At 48.6% G+C, this 15,227-nt stretch overlaps 1 protein-coding gene across 2 annotated transcripts in view; it reads right to left on the reverse strand.

The window, feature by feature from the left end:
- The window catches only part of CPLX2 (complexin 2), a 79,955-nt gene extending 65,786 nt beyond the window's left edge, over window positions 1–14,169 (reverse strand). Inside the window, exons 1-2 of one of the 2 annotated variants that reach the window (XM_077757128.1) lie at window positions 13,977–14,169; window positions 2,350–2,430 (exon numbers count right to left, since the gene is read on the reverse strand). The gene's annotated coding sequence lies outside the window, so the exon portion shown is untranslated. Of the gene's footprint in view, window positions 1–2,349; window positions 2,435–13,976 lie in introns of those variants that run through there. The other variant, XM_077757129.1, reaches the window with a different exon arrangement.
- Between the last annotated feature and the right edge of the window lie 1,058 nt (window positions 14,170–15,227).

The following is a 15,227-nucleotide window of genomic DNA, read 5'->3' on the forward strand; positions in this document are numbered from 1 at the left end:
CTTTCTGTTTTGAATCTAGATTCAGACTCTGACTTTTCTTTGCAGTGAGGAAACTCCTTGTACAAAGGGCTAGAGAAAAAGCTTCCTTTTCTGGACTGGAGACGTCCCAACCAGCAGTGTAATTCCTGGAGTCTGCTGCTCCTTAAGACTTCTCAAACTACCCTTCTGGAGTTGTATGACTTCAAGACTTCAGATTGCAATGTTAGTTGGTCCCTTACCCTTTAGGTTATGGCTCATATGGGTCCTGAGTCTTTCATTTATTCACATACTTGCATTGAGCACTTACTATGTGCTAGACACTTTATGGACATTATCTCATTTAATTCACATAACAACCAGTGTGGATGCAGGTCCCGTATGTGGTCAGTTAGAATTCAACCCAGCCCTAATTCCAAAGCCATACTCTTTCCATCTCATTCCATGGTGTCTTAGAACAATTGGATAAAATCCATAATAAAGGATAGAGATCACCGAATGTTTAAACAAACATATTCCATATGGAAGGAAGGAGGGGATTAATGAATATTTTATGTAAAGCAAAATCTCATCTGACCAGTTTATTAGAATCCTTTGAGAGGCAAACTATATAGGGAGATAAAGGATGACTTTCACAAAAAGCCTTTGTCAAATTTCTATCCCAAAGCCTATTAATAAAATTGATTCATTATAGAATTGGGCAGAGGTGGGTGGTGAGTGGGAGGGAGTCTATTTTTGCATGGATAGAGAACTGGCTTAGAGACAAGAAAAAGAGGGTGGGGATAAATGGGTGCTTTTTCAAATGGAGAACTAGGGTTCCCCAGGAATTGGTGCTGAGTTTGGTCTTAGATAATGCACATGTATTGAGTGCCCACTGTGTGCAGGAAGTATGGGGGATACCCCCAAACCAGACTTTGCTCCCCTCCTGGAGGAGCTCAAGGAAAGAAGTGCTGAGTGACATCACCAAGGTTTCAGAAGACAGGAAGTTCCTGAGGGACTGAAATGCCAAGATATTGGAGACAAAGCTGAAGAAGGTGGCTGGGAAAGGGGAAAGAACCCCAGGCAGCAATCAGAAGTTTTGAGCTCTAGGACCAGCTCTGTCATTGACTCGCTGTGTGACACTGGGCAAGGCCCTTCCCTCTCTGGGTCTCAGTTTTCTCTCCTATTCAAGGAAGGAATTGGACTAGATGCTGTGTAAGGGTGTGGTGTTCTGGATGGAGGACAATGATTTGAAATAGAGCTTGGTTATGAGAAAGTCTCTATTTTCTGTGGCCAACATGTCTCCTTCTGTCCCTGTACTGAGATGGGGGACCACTCTCTCTCTGTCTCTCTCATTTGTGAACAGTGAGGATGAGGCAGAGAGCCATGAGGTCTGTGATGCTGGGGCTCAGAGCCCAGCCTGGAATCCCTCAGTGGCATTCATTGCGAGTGACTCAGCATCATAAATAGCTCCCATCTGGATGAGCAACGATATCTATAGCGATCGAGCGATCTCTATATCCACACACACTCTCTCTGTGCAAATATGTGGCTCACTGTATGCTAAATACGAGGTGGCCTGGAGACGTTCCTCCTCTTAAAAGACTATTTGGTATGAAACTCAAGACTGTTTATTTAAAGAAACAAGTTTACAACTATGCACATTGGATTACTGGTAGTGCGTGGTGGGGAAGAGGCAATGTGGATGAAGGGATGCTGGGTGTGATCCAAGCGTGGGGGCCACCTGACAGAGAGGCTGTGGCCAACCACTCCACCTTTATCCTTCCGTCTGCAATAGGAGGGGTAATGGACACCACACATGAGATGCTTGAAATCCTGGGGTGAGGGTGTAGGGATTGGGCTAGTGTTGAGCTCATCAGCATAGAAAGTAGAAATGCACAGTTAACAGAAAAAAACATAGCAACTGGGGTGACAGGAGAGCCAGGTTCCAGCCCTGCTCTGCCCTACCATTGATCTTGGTCAGTTCATGAATTCACTCATTCATTCATCAAGCATGTAGCAAGCAGAGACAATATACACAGGCCACACAGGGATAACAGACAAGAAAATGTAGGTTGGAATTCAGGCTTAGCCACCTGCCAGCTGTAAGTGCTTTCCTCTCTCTGTGCTTCTGTCTCCTTATCTGTAAACTGGGGATAATACCCCCTAAGGTTTTTTGGGGGGAGCATCATGGAAGAAGATAATGCACAAGAAAATGTTTCTCTGTAGTAAACGGCTCTGAAAACGCAAGCTAGCACCATTCCACCACATTGCCCAGTTGATCCAATTCCTTTCTACTTAGGACTGTCATCATGACCCCCTTGACTTGGGCCCTATAAGTAGGGGGGGTGGCCTGAACACCATCCATGGAATGACCCTGGGCAGTACTCTTACCTTAGCTTCTTGGCTGAGCTGAGATGTAGGGGCCTTCAGTCAATGAGCAGAGCAGGTAGCATGCCAAAGATGCACAGATTCCTGGAAGAGGAGAGAGACTGTTCAGGGGTAAAGGGAGAGGACATTTGGGGTAATTGGCTTTCTGAATGGGCACTGAACCCCAGGCCCCACTAAAGACATGCTCTTGCTTCTCCTGAGGCCACCACTGATCCCTTGGGTTTCAGCTCGGGGCTGGGCAGGATGGTACCCTACCTGACATCAGACCCAACCCCGGACCCCACCTCACCTACTCTCCTGACATCAGTTGCCAACAGTGCCCAGTTGGTCACTGGCTTAGGCAACTTTTTATGGTACCACTGACCACACTGCTTTCTGGCTTAAATGTAATTTCTGACCATGTCAATGGATGGGATTTACTGTCAGGCATACCTGTGTTTGAATTCTGGCTTCAGGAAAATCCATTACATCTTCCCAAACCTCAGTTTCCTTATGTATAAAGCAGGGCTATGAACAGCAACAACCGCCTACATTAAATGCCATATAAGTGCTTGTTGTAATTATTGTTTTCAGTGTTGACTAAGAATATCTATGAAGATGTCTATTCCATTGTAGCCCCTCAAATTTTAGTTACCTTTCTCTGCTTTCTCCTACGAGGCACTAAGCATTCAAGGGTACATTCCATGACTGTATCCAGAGCCTTGCACAAGTCCTGACAGAAAGTGGGCACCCATTATACATTTGTTGACTGAGCAATGCTCAACAAGTTTGCTAGGTTTGCTCTCACAAGTTAGGTTTAGTGAGGTTGGTGTTCTCCCATTTTACAGGTGAGAACAGAGAGGGGAGGCCATCTGCTCTGCTTCCTACAGGGGTGAGCGTGGAGCCAGATCAGCACCCTCAGTCCCCACTCTGACCCTGCTGCAGTCAGAGCCTCTCCTGGCTGGACTCCAAAGCATCGGCAACTTAAGAGGCCTGTGTACATCCCAGTGTCACCTCCTCGACTGTCTTCCTTCCTCCTGTAACCACAGTCCTGCTGTGACTCAAGGAAGGGGAGATTCTTGTGTTGTTTCCAGAGGTGAGGACTGAGGATTTGCCCTGGATGATAGACACAGTGTGGGTAAAGCAGGGATTCCAACAGATCAGCCCGCTCAAGCCCCTTTCCATGACTGGTAGTCTTCTGGGACCACCCTGGTTCCACAGTACCTCGCCCCTTAGTCTCCACTGCCCCAAGGCACTGCTGCCACCTAACACAATGTCCTCCACCCCCAATCCAGCCACTAGAGTAGGAGTTCAGTGAGACAGGGCCCCACTGATTCCCCAGAGCCTAGCACTTAGCAGGACTTGATAAATATCTGTTGGGTGAGTGAATGAAAGAGTAAATAGTGGCTGAATGGCCGTGTCAGGCCATGTTCTAGATGCTGGTGACATCGCAGGGAAAAGGACAAGCATGCTCCAGCTGTCAGAGCTGAATTTAAAACTAGCAACTGGATTAGAAACAGGGCAGATGTTACTGTTTTGTGACTGGCTAGGCGGGGAAGTGGGCCCCCTGACTACCCATGGAGCATCTTAGAGCAAAGAGTGACCTCCTTGGCCTCAGGCAGGGCCACATGCACACCAGGTGGGGAGGATGACCTTGAAGAAGGCCAGGAGAGAAAGGTGGCACAATGATATATTGAATGTCTACCTGCTGCTAAGTTCCAAACAGCTGGCATGTTTCCTGGCACAGAGCAGATACTCTTCTGTTCAGTGAATGAACCCATTTGTTCAATGCCTGGGTAGAGAGTGTGTCAGGATGACTCAGGTCTAGGGGCTGGTGGGAATCAAGGGTGCTGACTCTCAGAATGATGATGACGTATGCTCGAATGGGGCTTCACTGTTCTCAGAGCCCCTTCACGCAGGAGTTACTATTCTCCCTGCACAGCTGGCAGATACACCAAGCACACACATGTTAGTGAGCACACTGGGCTGGACATGAGTGGTACTGGCATAAACAACAGGGCAACAGTGGCACTTTTGGTGTATCTATGATGTGCCAAGCCCTTCACATCCATGATCTCTAATACTCCCATTAGCCTGGCAAGGCCAAGGTCACAATCTCCATCACACAGAGGAGGGCACAAAGGCTCAGAGAAGTCTTGATCTTGCACAGTTGGAACCTGGGTCTTACTCTAGGAGTGAGATGTAAAAAGCCCCCAGTCTGATGGGGACACAAATAGGAAAGCAGATAGTTAACATACAATGTGACATCCCCAGAAATGCAGGTTTGTCACTGGTGCTTCACTGCCAGGAGGTATCAGGGAGGGCTTTCATGAGAAGGTGAGCCTGAAGCTGAGGCTTAGAGGACAGAGGAGCAGGAAGGACTCTCCAGGCAGAAAGAACAGCATCTGCAAAGGTGTGAGAGAGCATGGTCCCACTTGGAGGAATTTGGTTTGGCTAGATCCTTGGGGAGAAAGATGAAACTGGGAGGTTTTGGGGTCAGTTATGAGGAGCTTTAGCGGGACATGGACTTCACCAGAGGGTGATGGAGAGAGGCACTGCAGGGCTAAGCTTGTGCATTAGAGAGCTCCTTCTGGGGGCAGGGTCTGGGGTGGGGGTATAGGTAGCAGGACTCATGCTTGATGAGGTCTGGTATAGAGGGAGAAGCACACTCTGCCTCCTGGCTTGGGTGGTGCGTGGAGATGGAGGGTCTGTGAGACTCAGCTCTTCCATTGGCTGACCTACCCTGTGGAGTTAGAGGTCCTCCTCCAGGCCCCAATGATGAGAGGTCGTCATGACAGGTCCTAATCTCTGTCCCAGGCTCAGCAAAGCCTTCTTCTGCCACCTGACTGCTCCCAAACCGTGTCCTAGCAACCTCATAGTTCTCACCTTGGCAACACCAGCTTCCACACTCTCTTCCTCTGATTGGGCTGGAAAGGGAGGTGGGTTTGGGATCCTCCTGTCCACTAGACCTGCCCAGGGAACCAGCCTAGGCTGCCCGCAGCCTGTGCCACTGGCTTTATCAGGTGGAGCCTGGCCACTCAGATGCAGGAGGTGGGTCTGGACACAGGACAGGACTCTGGACAGAACCCTTGTGAGCTGGGTTCTGACCCCAGCGCTGTTGTTCTGTCTGAGTGACCTTGGACAAGTCTCTTCCTCTCCCTGGGCCTCAGGTTTCCCTTCTGTAAAAGAAGAAGGTTGAACAACACCACCTCTAGAGTCTCATATTATCTTATCCCATTTTTGACCTTTTTCTATGGTTATTGGTAGATGTTCTATTGCTGGCACAGATTTTGGTTTCAGACTCTAGGGGTTTAAATCCTGGTTTGCTTAGCCAAATCACTACCTCTCTGAGCCTTGAATTCTTTCCTTTGTAAAATGAATGTATTTCATGCTATCTTACTGGGGCTGGGTTATAAGAGTTTCCTGAAATGGTATAAATGAAAGTGCTTTATAAATGGCAAAGAGCTACACAAATGTTACCTATCTCATCACATGGGATGTGTTCAGTAATCATGTATTGAATCCCTTCTACCCATTCCCACCACCAGCAACAATAGCAAGCATTTACTGAACACTTACTTTGTGCCAAGCATTGTGCTGAGGTTTTACTCATATTATGTCATTTTATCTTCACAGCAATCGTATAAGGTATTTGCTATTATTATTCCCATTTTCCAGATGAACAATGGAAAACCTATATGGTTTTGTATAGGAGCTCAGCCAGACTCCCTGGCTTTAAGACTTGACCTTTTAAAATTTAATGAGGTGGCCACCTCAGGATCTCTTCTCCCTCTCTTGGGTTTTTCCTCTTGCCTGAAGTCAGGATCTAACTCAGGGTTTGGGTGGGTAAAGGGGCAGTGTTGTCATTTATCGAGCATCTTCAAAGTGCCAAGAATTGACCAGCTTCTCAGGCTTTACATGCATGCCAATCCCTTGGGGGTCTCATTAAAATGCAAATTATGATTCAGTGGGTCTGAGATGCAGCCAAGATTCTGTGTTTCTACAATTTCCTAGGAGATGCTGATGTTCCTGGTCCAAGGACCACACTTGGAGTAGCCCAGTGCTAGAGGACTTCAAATCTTATCTAGTTGAATCTTAGGGGCTAGATCTTCTTAGCCCTGGGGTCACAGATGGGAGAACTTGAGGCTTGAGAGGCAATGAGCCTCACTCAGGGTCCCACAGCCTGCAAGGGGTAAGTTCGAACTTAGGTCCACTTGGGAGTACGCAGTTCCGGGGCTGTGTGCCAAGCAGCACCTCCTGCCTGTGTGGTCCCTGATTGGGCTTCTGTCTCCACAGCCAAGGTGGAGAGTGGTCTCTGAGGTGCCTACTAGGACTGTTTCTTACTTTCAGTTTGTCATGAGCCGCCACATTCTGGATGCTGGCTTCCAGTGGGAACAGGGCCCCGGCTCAGGAAGTGTCCCTGCAGTTGAGCGAACATCTCTGGGTCAGGATTAGATTCTGCACATGTATGACTCACTCTATTTGTCTTACCCCCAACCTGGCTCTTTTAGAATCCTGTCCTTATTTGAGCATTTTAATATTTTCTTCATTATGGATTTTTTGGCACCAGTTTTGTTTATAGAAAAAATATTGCACAAAATGTTATTTATCTTGATGGCTGTGTTTTTTTGGCATGCTTCTACATTTTGCACCTGAGGCAGGTGCCTCTCTCCCTCGCCTCACCCCCATCCCAGCAGCCCTATGTCTTCTCCCTCCCCTTGCTGCCTCATAGCATCAGGGATGCTGCCTGCAAGGCACCGGGGTGCCCACCCAGCAGCCAGCCAGCTGATGCATTTATTTCCCAGCAGGGGAATCCATCACTTTGCCCTTTGGCTGACCTGTTCTAGAGATGGCAGCAGGAACTGAAGGCCTGAAAGGGGGTCCAGGTGATCACTCTGATTTGGGTTTTGCACCATCAGGCCCCTTAACGGTGAGGAGATGGAGAGAAGACTCTTAACTACAATTTAGATGATGCCACCCATCTGCTTCACCCAGTTTTCAAGGCCTTGCCTTCTCTGGCCTCTGTCAACCTCTCTGCCCTTATCTCTTCCACCCTCTCCCTTGCTGGCTTGACTTCTGTCATGCACCTTTGTCAGGCTTCTCCCTACCTCAGGACCTATGCACTTTCTGCCTGGACACTTGTCCATGGCCAGCTGCTTCTCCCTATCCAGATGTGCGCTTCAATGCCTGTTCCTTCAAGCCCTGCCTGCCTTATATAAACAGCCCCAACAGCCCCTGCCTCCTTGACACACCCCTCTTTTATTTCCTTCCTACCACTTATATAACTTGGTGAAATGATTTTAATGTTTACTTGCTTCTTTTCTGTCTCCTGAATAGAACGTGAGCTCAGGGACAGCCTGGACCTTATCTTGTCTGTCTTATTCTTACTGTCTTTCCAGCTCCTCAGTTATTGGCTCATTATCATCGGTGCTCAGTGAGTATTGAGGAATCAGTGAGCCATACCCTGGGCTTCAGTTTCCACATTTGTGCTCTGGGATTACAACCTGAACCCCACATGGTCAGAATCAAGAACAAAATGACCCAGTGGGGCCAGCGATATTATCCCCATTGTTTAGATGATGAACTTGAAGCTCAGGGAAAGGACGGGACTTGCCCCAAGTCAGTGGCAGGATGTACTGGGGCTGGGGCTCTCCCCAGGTTGGAGACGCACCCAGCCCCACACCCTGCCTGGAGCAGGCAGGCATTCAGGAATGGATAGCTGCTTCTGAGTTCCTCCGAGCGTCCTGCCATCTGCTGCTTGAACTGCAAGACCCTCCTTGCCCGCCAGGCTGTCACAGCTTCCTGACGAGTCAGAGACAGGAATTCTAATGGCTGTTTTCTTGTGGAACACAAAGGCCTGCCTCTTGCCAATGTGGAGATATGTTTTTTCCGCAGTGGCAATTACCACACTGGATGTCTGGGGAACGCTTTCTATCTTCCAGGCACTTCACCAAGATTAACTCCTGAACCTATGCAGCAATGCTCGCTGCAGCTTGAGGAGGTGTCTGGGGCAGCGTGGGCGGCAGTGTCTCTGTCACAGGAGGACCCGGGGTTCAGGGGACTGGAGGCCCCCGGGTCAACACTTCTAGGAGTTTGGTCTGTTTACTTGAGAGCAGTTTCTCCACGGTCCAAAACGCATGGACCTTCTTGAGGATTCAAGGCTTCTGAATTTCTCTGCATGATTTGATTTAGTGGTTTGCTCCACAAACACTTACTGTGAGTTTCCTAGGCCTCCTTCTAACCCTGAGGATGCAGCGGGGGAACAGAATATGTACTGTCCTTACCTTGCTATGATACTGAATCAGTTAGGGAGACTGGTGACAGTGGCCCGCCCATAACTGGCTGCATGACTGCGGATAAGTCCCTTTCCCTCTCAAGGCCTCTGGGCTTTAGCTTACTCTTCTCCCCAAGACCCCCTGCATAATGGCCTTTGATGGCTCCTTGTTGTGTACAGAGAAGATGAGCATGTCTGGCCTGGTCTTCAAGGTCCCTCAGAGCTGGGCTCCTACTCGACCTTTTCCACCACAGGCTCCTGCTCTCACACGTGCTCCATTTTAATTTATTCATAGGTCACTTTCTAGGTGCTTTCCAGGAGCTAAGTGCTTCCCAAAATTTAACTTGTCTAACCCACACAGAAATCCCTTGACATTAGTATTGTGATTCTCATCATCTCCATTTTCAAGATGAGGACATCGAGATGCAGAGTAGTAAGTAACTTGTGTTAAGTCCACACAGCTACTAAATGGCATGGCTGGGATTTGAACTCGGGTGGCCTGGCTCCCATTTCAGGCACTCTATTGCTGCTAAATTGCCTTCCTCTGTCCTGGGCACCAGGATGAGTGAACTTCTCCTTTCCAGGTGCCATCCAACAGCCATTGCCCACTTCCACAAACCCCTCTCTGATGCCTCCTAAGCTGAATGAGTTCTTCTTGGCTCTGGGTGCCCACAATGCCTTGCACATTCCTTCCTGTGGCCACCCTTCCCACAGGGTTCTGGTATTCTGGTTTGTGCCCTGTCTCCTCTGCTGGATGCTGAGCATCTGAAGGGTTGAAACTGTGTCTCACCTTCTCTGCCTGCTCTATGTCCAGCCCAGCATCCTCATATCATCCATTCCTCCATGCAGTAACCAGAGGCATCTTTGTAAAGCATGAGCAGTTTTTATCACTCTCCTGCTTAAAATCACCCCATGACAATCCATTACATTTAGAATAAAATCCCGAGTTCTGACCATGGCTTAGAAGACTCTGCATGATGGACTGCTCCCTGGCCCCTCTCCACCCTCGCCTACATTGGCCCCCTGCCTGTCCCCAGAGTCCAGGCTCACATTTAGGGCCTCTTCCAGAGCCATTTCCTGAGCCTGGAATGTTTGGTCCCACATCCTCACATGATTAACTTCTTGAACTTCTTATTATTTGGGCCTCAGTTTCATGTTGCCATTTCAGACAGACCTTCCCTATCTGTCCTTCTGTATGCTTAAATGTTTCCGTATTTACTTTTTAATTGTTATTAATGACTGTGTCTACTGCAAGTCTATGAACCCCATGGGAGCAGGGATCTGAGGTGTCTTGTTCAGTACCCGGAGCCATGTCTGACACCAAATAGCCACTCAAAAAGTAAATGTTGGAGGAAGTATAAATGCTTACCTACTGCAATTCAACTAGGCCCAGAGAATATAATATAGGCTTCCCCTGCTATTTGAAAGTAGAGCATTCTTATGAAACCTTTTTAAAACCCAAATGGTGTAAAGCAAAGAAGCAATTATCACTCTGTAAAAGTGAAATCCTCTTCAAATTTCTCTTGGTTAGTGAAAACAGGTACTAACATAGGTCTTCCATAAAAGTGATATGACAGGGGTGCCTGGGTGGCTCAGTTAGTTAAGCGTCTGACTTCAGCTCAGGTCATGATCTCACTGTTCACAAGTCCAAGCCCTGTGTCGGGCTCCGTGCTGACAGCTCAGAGCCTGGAGCCTGATTCAGGTTCCGTGTCTCCCTTGTTTTCTCTCTGCTCCTCCCCCACTCACATTCTCTCTCTCAAAAATAAACATTAAAAAAAAACAAAAAAAAAGTGATATAAAGTGAACTTTTTGATAGTGTGGAAAAACCTGTATATAATAAATATAATATAATATAATATAATATAATATAATATAATATAATATAATATATCTGAATTGGTGTCATCTCAGGCTAAAAGCTGGGATAATTTCACAAGCTGAAATTCACTATCTTTATCACCTTTCCTAGGTCTTGCCTGCAATCATACTCCCAGAAGTAAGGCAATTTTATTGACCATTCTCTGCTGATTTCCCTTCACCAGGGATGCTTAGAACTCTTTACATGTGCTTTAATTTGTCCACCTAAGACTCAGGGAAACTTATGAGATATTGCCTTCCCCATTTTGCAGGCAGGGATGTCCCTGAAAAGCAAAATGTTGACTTGTGAAGTGCCTAGACCCTGATGGGAGCACACGTACCCATCACATCTGTCACAGTTCATCAGTAACAGGAGAGACTTCACACTCCAGAAATGCACAAGAATTCTGCATCCTGCCAGGACCTGGGCCAAATACTACTCATATCTCAGAGAAATGGCGGTCTGTTACTAAGAGGGATGTGCAGCGCTGTCAGGGCTAATGGAAGAGAGAGACTTCATATTCATCTGGTTAAGACAGGCAGGATGGGCAAAATGCAGAAATAAGTTTTGGGTGTCTGACTGCAGAAACTTGTTAATGAGAACCAACGGGTAAGACAGGAGATAGACACAGTGGCCAGAATACAGATACCACTGTCGTAGACTTTCTTCAAAAGGATATGGAAGGGAAATGTGTCCAGGTATCTCAAAGACCAACTACCACACCTTGTCATCCTCTTGAGAACCAGGAAAGTTATTTCTTGCCCCACTTTCCCCTCCTCCTTCCAGCCTCTTTAAGCTCTGGAAGGAAATGGCATCCCAATTTAGGGGCTGAGAAGCTCTAAGACTTAATCTTCTAGGCAGAATGGTGAACTCACAAGAACTCTTGATTATGAGTTCAAAGGTCTTGGCTCTGGTCTCAGCACTGTGGAGCTTTGAGCAAATTCTTTTCTATCTCTGACCCTTGTCTTCCTCATCTATAAAATGTAGCTGTTGGGTTTGATGATTTCCAAATCCAGGATTTCCATGACCTCAAGCCTTCTGTCCTTATAAGCTTATGATTCAGATTACTTTGAAAGGGAGGCTCCACTTTTGTCTTTTTCTTTATGGGGACTAGTTTGTCTTTTGACTATTGTCTTGCAAATAGTACTGGCCTCTAGCCACAGTGTAGGCAGTGGAGATAAACAATTCTGGCTTCCTAAAATCTGTTGAGGGCTGATGTACCCTCCATATTTTTTTCTGAAATAGTTTCTCTAATGCACATGGCTTATCATAGGGTGGCTCTCTCTCAAAACTTTCCGCTAAGGACAGGAATGTTCAGAACAGATTGAGGAATGAAAGTCAGAGTTTGAGTCAGAGACTTTCTAAGGTAGAACAACATTTGAGTGGCACAGTGTTGTTGTTGATATTAAAATCCTTCTGCACTAAGTGATATGATGTCTTGGGTTTGCTTCAAAATATGTGTGTGTGTGTGTGTGTGTGTGTGTGTGTCTGAGTGTGATGAGAGTGGGCGTGGGTATAGATGAAACAAAATTGGCCAACTGTTGAAGCTGGATGACGGATACGTGGGGGTTTATTATACTATTCTATTTTTTAAAATATCGTTGAAATATTTCATTACAGCAGGCCCTTTGGAGACTGGCTTCAGCTTTTCTCTCTACTCTCACTTCACAGTCCCAATCTTGAGGACTCTCTGGCACAGTGACATTGCCCTGGTGGCTCTGATCTCACATCTCTTGGCCTTTACACACAGTTGCATCTGTCTGAGATATCTTTCCTCTCCTTTCCTCACAGCTCATCACTCCTGCCTCTGAGATCCTATATAGCCTTGTGTACTCACCTTATGATAGCACTTATCACATCATTTTGCAACTGTTTTCTTTTCTGCTTCCTTTGCTGGTCTGTGTCCTCCTCAGGACACTTCTCTGTGCCCCCAGTGCACAGCCAGTGCACATAAGAGGTCTTCAGCACATGTTTACAGAGGGAATAATAGCAGAAAAGGATAGCTCATTTTTTGAGTACTTATTATGTGCCAGGCACTGCCCTAAGCTCATTACATAGATATTTCACTAAATCCTCACAAGTGGGTACTATTAACCTGTCTTCTCAGAAGGTCACTCTCCCAAGGTCACATGCTGGTAAGTGACAGAGCTGAGATTTGGACTCAGAATTGAAACAACTGTGCTCTTCTCCTGGCATCTGGGGTTTTAAAACACTTCCCCAAGAATGTTATACAACAGGCCCAGGATTTTGGGAGCTCGGGCTTTAGGCCCAATTCTACTAAATTGCTGAGTGACCTTGGACAAATCACCTCTGCCCCCTATACATGACTCCTGGGTGTCTGGTTGAGACTACCAGTGATTGAGAGGGTCACGTGAGACAAGGGCCCTCCCAGCTTCAGCTCACAGAGAAAAGGTTTCCTCTTCCAGGTTTGGTTTTCTCCCGCTGAACTGGATTCCCTGTTTGGGAACCTCCCAGATTCTCATGCTCCTTCAACCTCTTTTCTTACTAATTGCAGCCTCCCAGAGCCAAGCCTAGTTCACAACCTGCTGCCGCTGGGGTCTCTCCCTTCCCCCTTCCTTCCTCTCAGGCATCACTCCGGAGGTGGGGGCGGAGTAGCTGCCCAGTTCGTGAGGCTTCCCGGCGGTTTCTCGGCCCCCTCCCCCCACGGAAACTCAGCCTCACACTTTCTAGGGATGTTCCGGGGACAGCCTGAGTCAGAGATTGCAGCTGTCAACCTCGGGTATCTTTGTGAGGCTCTCCGAAGGAAGTCCGTGGTCCTGACTTAGGGTGGAAGTGGGGGTCCGGAGGCGGGCAGCGCACTCCTCCCTTCTAGCCTAGGCCCAGCCGCCGCACTGGAGTCCTGGACCCTTCTCTCCTTCCACCCTCTTTCCGACTTCCAACTGGGACCCGCCATTGCACGGCCAGGCCTTGGCGAACTGCAGACCCAAGCCAGAGACGCGCGATTGTGACTGGGCTCCCCTCCCCAGCTCGCCGCAGACACTGCTCTGGGGGAAGCCGAAATCCCCGATCGATGCAACCACCCACCCGCAAGGAAAGCGGGAGGCCCCAGCCCCTCGGCTTTGTTCGCGGCTCGCCAGGAAGCAGGCGGCCGGCAAGAGCTGTCTGCCACCGCTGTGTTGACGCGGGGAGCGGAGTCCACGGGGACGAGGGACTGTCCTCAGAGGCCGTGGCACCGAACCCGGACCCAATGAGGAGAGGAGCCGGCGGCTGGCCAGTTGTCTGCAGGTGCAGCGCTGACCTGTGGAGAGGACCCCGCCGTGCGCGGGGAGCTGTCCCCGAGGTGGTGCTGAAGAGAGAAGAAGCCCGTGGCGCCCTCCACCTCTCCCCGGAAGAGCCGGTGGCGGCTCAGAGCTACCGGGAGAAGGAAGGAGAACCAGAGGAAGCCACCCTCAGGGAGCTCGCCGGCGCGGGGCCTATGGCCAGGGTCTCTCCCGCGAACCTGCTCCGGCGGAGGAGGTGGCGGCTCAGCAACAGAGAGCAAGAGCGCGTTCTACGAACCTGTTGGAGGCTGCAGCTCCTCCGCGGCCGACCAGGGCGCCCGGGACCGAGATTCTGGCGCGCGTCTCCTTCCCCCTTCCTGCACTCCTCCGCGGAGACGCTCCCTCCTGCCTCGGCTAGCACATGTGCACACTGGGGGCGCCCAGCCCCTCTTCGGTCCGCCCCGAGTGTCAGCCGAGCTGCAGGGCACAAAGCCGAGAGGCCTCCCCCAAGGGCAGACCCGCTCCCAGGGAGACCCAGGCTTCCTGAGACAGGAGGCGGGGGCTGGCGACAGGGACCAGAGAGGGCGCCAGCAGTGAAACCAAGAGGGAGACAAGGGGGGAGCTCCCCATAGAGTCAGTTCTGCCCTGAAGTTTGGGAACACAGGGTCCTGTTACTTAGAGAACAAAGGGCATCCTGCCTTGGAAGTCTGTCTCCTCTGCCCCCATTTCTGTGACCAGTTAACCAAAGGCAGGTTTTGTACTTGCTCTATTGAAGTGCCTCTAGTACCATGTCCTAGAGAGAGCTTTCCAAACATTCCATATGTACAGTGCATTCATAAAAAATACAAACTCCTTGGTGTGGCACTGAAGGTCCTTCACCAGGAAGACCCGGGGCTGCTTCTCTAGCTGTTTCCAGCAAGACAGAAAACCACTTATTCTGAACAGGTTCACCCCAGTGCCTTAACATCTGCTGCTCCCTTTGGCTGGAACATTTCCCCCCCCTTGCTACTTACACTTTATTTGTAAGTTCAAGTGTCTTCATTCTCAATGAGAACTTCCCTGATTCCTAAGGCACAGTCACTCTCTCCTTAATCTCCCTCAGCATTTATATCCCTCTAGGAGACTTCTTATCATACTGTATTATAATTACTTATGCATCTATATTCTCAGTTGCCAGGCTCAAAAAAACTGGTTCCATATTTTATTTTTCTTTGTATCTCCAGCTCCTAGCACAATGACTGACACACAAGAGATGTTGAATTGCGTCTGCTGAATGTATGCACATGTGAGAAGCAGAGGTCAAAGTAACTTCCTTTCCTTCAGTGTTCGTTTGATTTCTCTCAATCTCATCTCTCTCCCTCTCCCCACTCCCATTTCTCTTTTAATCACAGCCTGTAAAACCTCACATGGTAGCATCTTTGTCTAACCCTCCAGCCTCATCACTATCAACTCTCTCCTGACTTAGTAATTCCATTCTACAGTAGCCGCCATTTTGTACCAAGTTGCTTAATTCTGTGTGTGTGTGTGTGTGTGTGTGTGTGTGTGTTTC

The sequence above is a fragment of the Crocuta crocuta genome, unplaced genomic scaffold, assembly GCF_008692635.1.
Source record: "Crocuta crocuta isolate KB4526 unplaced genomic scaffold, BGI_CrCroc_1.0 scaffold131, whole genome shotgun sequence".
Classification (NCBI taxonomy): domain Eukaryota; kingdom Metazoa; phylum Chordata; class Mammalia; order Carnivora; family Hyaenidae; genus Crocuta; species Crocuta crocuta.